Genomic DNA, 7,115 nt, shown 5'->3' on the forward strand with positions numbered 1-7,115 from the left:
ATGAGGAGAAAGAAAGACAAGAGTGAAAAGCTCTTGAATTGGTGTGTTTACAAATGAGGAGAAACTCCTCTATTTATAGCAAGAAATCCTTGGCCTAATAATGGATATTATGTCATGGCAAATGTCATGATCCACAAATTTGTTATAATAGATATTATGTCATGATAAATGTCATGAACCACAAATTTGTTATAATGGATATTATGTCATGGCAAATATCATGAAAATTTGGCCATATTACAAATCTCCATCTTGGCCTAATTTCAGCTTATTTATAGTAAATTTGCTCCACCTTCTCCGCAAAAACCTCAATGGGCAAAATCATTCTTCATAAATGCCAATCAAGTTCAGGCAAAGCTTGAACTTGGACACTGGAAGAGGTTTTGTGAATATGTCATTAGGATTGTCTCTAGTGTTGATCTTCTGAACAGAGACTTTTCTTTCAGCAATGGTTTCTCGGATGAAATGATACTTTATATCAATGTGCTTCGTCCTCTCATGATACATTTGATCTTTAGTCAAGTGAATGGTACTTTGACTATCACAGAAAATGGTAATACCACTTTCGTATAAACTGAGTTCCGCAAATAGACCCTTCAACCATAAAGCTTCTTTGATCGCCTCGGTCACTGCCATATATTCTGCTTCGGTAGTAGATAAAGCTACTACATGTTGTAATGTAGCTTTTCAACTAATAGCGCAACCACCGATGCAAAATACATAGCCTGACAGTGATCTTCTTTTGTCAAGATCACCTGCATAATATTAGTCTACAAAACCAACCAAAGTGTTAGTATTTCTCCCAAACTCCAAACATGTGTTTGAAGTACCTCGCAAGTATCTGAGAATCCATTTCACAACATGCCAATGTGCTTTACCAGTGCAAGTCATATACCGGCTTACCACGCTCACTACTTGTGAAATGTCTGGACGTGTACAAACCATTGCATACATAATATTGCCGACTGCACTGGAATAAGGAACCTGTGCCATGTACCTTTCTTCTTCCTCTGACTGCGGGGGCTGAGCAACTGATAACTTAAAATGAGCAGCAAGAGGGGTACTAACTGGTTTAGCATCTTTCATGCCAAACCTCTCCAAGACTTTCTCCAAGTACTTCTTCTGGGGTCAGAAATAGCCTGTTGGCTTTTCGATCTCTTTTGATCTCCATGCCAAGGATTTTCTTAGTTGCTCCCAAATCTTTCATCTCAAATTCACTTTTCAGCTGACTTTTCAAGTTGTGAATTTCTGTTAAATCCTTAGCAGCAATGAGCATGCCATCAACATATAATAATAGGTATATAAATGAACCATCATTTAACTTCCGAAAGTAAACACAACTATCATACATGCTCCTCGAATAACCATGACCCAACATAAAAGAATCAAACCTTTTATACTATTGTCTTGGAGACTGCTTTAATTCGTACAAGGATTTCTTCAACAAGCAAACATGATCTTCTTTTCCTTCAATTTCAAATCCTTTGGGTTGATGCATGTATATTTGTTCCTCAAGTTCGCCATGTAAGAAAGCTGTCTTAACATCAAGTTGTTCTAATTCCAAATCATACATGGAAACGAAGGCAAGCAAGACACGAATAGAGCTATGTTTAATAACAGGTGAGAAAATATCATTAAAATCAACTCCTTGTACCTGACTATAGCCCTTTGCAACTAATCGTGCCTTATACCTCGCATCTTCAACCCCTGGAATGCCATCTTTTTTCTTGAAGACCCATTTGCAACTAACAATTCTTTTTCTTGATGGCGGATTCACAAAAGACCAAGTACCATTCTTGTGGAGAGAATCAATTTCTTTATTCATTGCAATCAGCCACTTGGCTGAGTCAGCACCAGAAACTACTTTTGAATATTTTGATGGTTCTCCAATTTCTTCAGTTTCCTGTGCAACTGAAAAAGAAAATGCAACATAATCTCCAAACCTTAATGGTTGTTACCTTCTCTTCTTGGTCTATGTTTGGCTATAGAATACTCTTTTTCTTCTTCTGGTTCAACTTCAGGAGTCTCAATTTCAGGAATTTCAGCTTCCGTCTCAACTTCAGGAGTTTCAACTGTATTTTGCTCCAAAGTTGATGAGCTTGGATTAGAAGGAATGCCAATCTCAATCTCTACCTGGTTCTGTGTACACTTTCCTATATCTGTATCACAAGAACTAGAAGACTCTTTTCTAGAATGTAACATAGAGGATTCATCAAAGGTTACATCTCTGCTAATTATAAATTTTGGTGCCATGGGATCAGGATACCATAGTCGGTATTCTTTCACCCCAGATGCATACCCAAGGAAAATGCACTTTTTAGTCCTTGGCTCTAATTTTCCATCATTTACATGCATGTATGAATGGCAACCAAATATATTTAAATCAGAATAATTAGCAGGAGTACCTGACCATATTTCCTCCGGAGTCTTAAAGTTCAAAGGTACAGAAGGAGCTCGGTTGACAATATAACAAGCTGTAGAGATAGCTTCTGCCCAAAAGGCGTTTGTCAACCCAACATTTGAAATCATGGAACGAGCCCTTTCCAAAAGAGTTCTATTCATCCTTTCTGCCACACAATTTTGCTGAGGTATCATTGTCACAGTACGATGTCGAGCAATTCCTTCATTCTTGCAAAATTCGTTGAATTCATCACTAAAATATTCCAAGCCATTATCTGTTCTAAGCCGCTTAACCTGTTTTCCTGTTTGCTTCTCAATCAAAACTTTTCATTGTTTGAAATTTAAGAAAACATCACTTTTATTTTTCAGGAAATAAACCCAAACTTTTCTTGAATAATCATCAATGAACATTAACATATACCTGGCACCACCTTTTGATGGGGTACGTGAAGGAACCCAAAGATCTGAATGAATGTAATCCAAAGTACCTTTTGTTCTATGAATCGCTGGAGATTTGATGCTGACTCTTTTCTGCTTCCCGAACACACAATGTTCACAAAACTCCATATTTCCGGTACTTTGGCCACATAAGAGACCTCTTTTGCTGAGGATGGAAAGACCTTTTTCACTCATATGCCCCAATCGAATATGCCACAATTTGGTGATGTTAGAATCTGATTTTTCTGATATTGAAACTGCAACAACACCTGTAATAGTAGATCCCAAAAGAGTATACAACGTACCAGTTCTGCGTGCTTTCATGATCACAAGAGCACCATCAGAAATTTTCAGAACTCCACCTTCACCTGTGTACTTGCATCCAAGAGATTCTAGAGTGCCTAAAGAGATGAGATTTTTCTTCAAGTCAGGAACATGTCTAACATCGGTGAGAGTTCTCACCACACCATCGTGCATTTTGATTCGGACTGTACCTTTTCCAATAACTTTGCAGGCAACATTGTTGCCCATCAAGACAACTCCACCTCCAATAGATTCATATGTAGTAAATAAATCCCGACTGGGACACATATGATAAGAACAACCCGAATCTAAAATTCACTCATTGTTAGATTTGAAACTATAATTAGTTGCTAAAAAAATAGTTCCATCAGTCTCATCAGCAGCTACACTTGCTTCGGCAGTGTCAGTATTTTTGTGCTCATTTTTCTTTTCTGTATGCTTTTCTTTATTTTTCAATTTAAAGCATTCGGAAATAATGTGACATTTCTTATGACAATATTTGCACATGACATTTCTGTATCTGGATTTTGACCTTGATTTAGGTTTCTCACTAGTTGAATCTTTCTTATTAGATCTACCTCTTATGAATAAACCTTCCCCTTGGTTCCCACTAGTTTCTCCACTAATATCTCTATCTATTTGTTCTTTTGATTTCAAAATAGATTTGATATCTTTATAAGAGATATTATCCTTTTCATAAGGCATAATATCTATTATATGTTTAAACGACTGGGGTAAGGAAACAAGCAATAACACAGCTTGATCCTCATCTTTGATTTCAGCATCTATGTTACTTAAATCCATAAGAAGAGAATCAAAAGTATCAAGATGTGTAAGTATAGAGGTACCTTCAGCCATACGAAAAGTGTAGAGTTTTTGCTTTAGGTAAAGCCTATTTTCTACTGTTCTTTTCATATATAGGGTTGTAAGCTTCTCCCATATGCCTTTGGCTGAGCTTTTTACTGCAACTTCACGCAAAACCTCATTTGAAAGATATAAAATAATACCTATTTTTGCCTTTTTGTCTATGACGACAAACTCCTCGTCCGTCATTTTATCTGACATCTTCTCCTTTCCTTGCAGTGCAAAATCTAAGCCATCCTAAATTAGGATAGCTTCCATATTTAATTGCCACATTTCGAAGTTTGCACTTCGGTCAAATTTCTCAACATAAGACTTTGTTAGAGTCATTTTTGGCTATTTAGACTAACCCGGTTAGATCTGGCTCTGATACTAATTTGTTAGGATCGGGTTACCGGGTAGTGCAGAATTTAGCCAAACAACGTTATAATGACAATAACAAAGATAATGGAAGTTGATAATAACGGCAATTAAAGAAGATAAAGAAGACACAAATTTAACGTGGTTCGGTCAAGGTAACCTACGTCCACAAGCGGAGATGAGCAATTTTACTATACCAACAAGAGTACAAAAGAGAATACAAAATTAGAGTAAATACTCTAATTAGTCCCAAATACCCCAAAAGAATAACCTCACAAGATCACTCTAAAGAAAGGGTTCACACAAGTGTTTTCCAACACTCACTCTCTTACAAAATACTCTATAATGAAATAAAGGAGGAGAAATAAAGACAAGAGTGAAAAGCTCTTTAATTGGTGTGTTTGCAAATGAGGAGAAACTCCTCTATTTATAGTAAGAAATCCTTGGCCTAATAATGGATATTATATCATGGCAAATGTCATGATCCACAAATTTCTTATAATGGATATTATGTCATGGCAAATGTCATAAACCACAAATTTGTTATAATGGATATTATGTCATGGCAAATGTCATGAAAATTTGGCCATATTACAGTTTGTCTAACTAGGCTATGAAGGTTTCAAGGCTGGGAAGGACCAGGTTCTTCGTTTCTGGCCTGAAGTAGTTTCATCATATCATGAAGAATGCCATCATTCTTCTCCTTCTCCTTTCCAAGATTAGCCCTGAGAGCACCCCTTTCAGTTTCTACTTCAACCAGCCTCTTCTTCAGCCTCTCAATCTCAACATCCTTAGCCCCTCTCTCCTGTACCAAAGCTCGCACTTTGCTGTTCACAGGTACCTTCTTGGATGAACCGGGTTCTTTGGGAGTGGTGTGGACTTCATAGTCACATGCAGTCAAAGTGTTTGCCCCAAAGTGATCATTGCTTGTACCAACTTCCCATTTCTTGATGGGTACCTTGAAGTGTGCAAGTACAACCGTGATAATGAAATCATAGGGTATGGAATTAGTTTTGGTGCTAGTCAAAAAAGTTGGATAATAAATCGAGGTCAGTTTATTTGCCTTCTACTGTCCAAACATTCCATAAGGAGCAGGTCCATGAATGTGGCAATGTGCCTTCTTTCCTGCCTGGGCAGCACAACCTTGTTAACAAATTCAAATAACACTTTGTGGGGAGACTTCATCTCACTTTTGTATATAGCCTTGGGCTGAAGCTCTTTTACATTGTCACCAAACTTCCTTGTAATGGCAAGTGATGTGGAGTGGTTTTTTAGGCTTGGCCATTTTAACTTTTTGTAGTCATTGTACTCTTCAACAGGTACTCGCAGAATTTATCCCAATTCCTCGTCATCAAAGCTCACAGTCACCCCCTTTACCACACTGGTGACACTGCCATTTTTGATCTCACAGTTTGCCATGAACTCCACAATTTCAGTTCTGGCAAGCTTTCCATCCATCTAAAGGACAATGTCCATCCAGCCCTGTAGTTGTAGTTTTTCTAGCAGCATTATCATGCTATCCTCCTCCAAGTCCCTGAGGAGTCTACCTTTCAGGATGGTTCTTTTCCCAAACTTAACCATCTTGTCCTTCTCTGCATCAGACTCTTCTTCTTCTTCTTTACTCTCTTCTTCATCCACTACTTTCACTTTACTAGACTTCAAAGCAGACCTGGTTCTTTTTGCCAAGGTAGAATGTTGTGCTGACTTAGTTTTCGAAAGAGACTTCTTTTTGGAAGTCTTGATTTTCTTTGCTTTCGGAGTCACAAACTCCACCTTTTCAGCCTACTCTTCATCACGAAGGACCAGGTCTATCTCCTTAATTTTAGTTGCCTCAACAGGCTCAACCACCTTTTTTTCCTTTTGTAATAACTTTTCTTTTACTTTCTTTCAAGGCCTTCTCAATTTCAGCCTCACTTTGCTTCTTTTGACTCCTTGTAGCTCTTCCTCTTGTGGGAGGAGTCTCTATAGGGATAGAACATACATCCTTTCTCTTATTATTTGCCCTAGCAGTTCCAAAGATTTTAACTCCTGAACTCTTCTTCCTTTTTAGATTATAGCTATCAGACACACGCTTCAGTAGATTTTCGAGGGGTTCCTGTCCTGATGGAATAGGTTCTTGAACATTCTTCCCCAATCTAACCAACCACTCAACAACTTCTCCAGATCCACTTTCCCCTTTTTCTCTCACACATTCTTCTTCTCTAGCAGATTCCTCATTCCATACTACCATAGCTCCAGATCCTTCAGTCAAACCAACAGGAGTGGGTGAAGATTCAGCCACTCCTTGTCCCATTCCCCTCACATCACCTTGAGCACCCTCACTCTCCTTTTCTTTTCTCATTTTATTTTTACCACCAATTTTTCCAGACTCAGTGGTCTCTACCCCACCCACAGTTCCCACCAGAACAAATCTATTTTCCAGATTTGCAGCAACCTCTGAGATTACTTCAGATATAATTTTAGGGTCAAATATTACCTGCTCTGTTTCATAAGAAACAATTTCTTCCCCCTCAATTGCAGACTTAAAAGAATCTTCAGATTTTTGGGGTTTATCTGCCTGACTTGCCTTTAGTTGCTCATTAATTTTCTTGATTTGTTCTCCTCCAGCAACTACTTTGCGAGCAAGCATCTTAAATCTTCCTTTCTTAGAGATAGATGTGGTTGAAAGAGTGGGTGTGGATTCTTTGGGTGGTGATAAGGGATTTCCAGATGCATTAGCCATTGATGGTTAGAGGGTGAGAAAAGATGAGTAT

The sequence above is a fragment of the Nicotiana tabacum genome, chromosome 4 (assembly GCF_000715075.1).
Source record: "Nicotiana tabacum cultivar K326 chromosome 4, ASM71507v2, whole genome shotgun sequence".
Lineage (NCBI taxonomy): Eukaryota > Viridiplantae > Streptophyta > Magnoliopsida > Solanales > Solanaceae > Nicotiana > Nicotiana tabacum.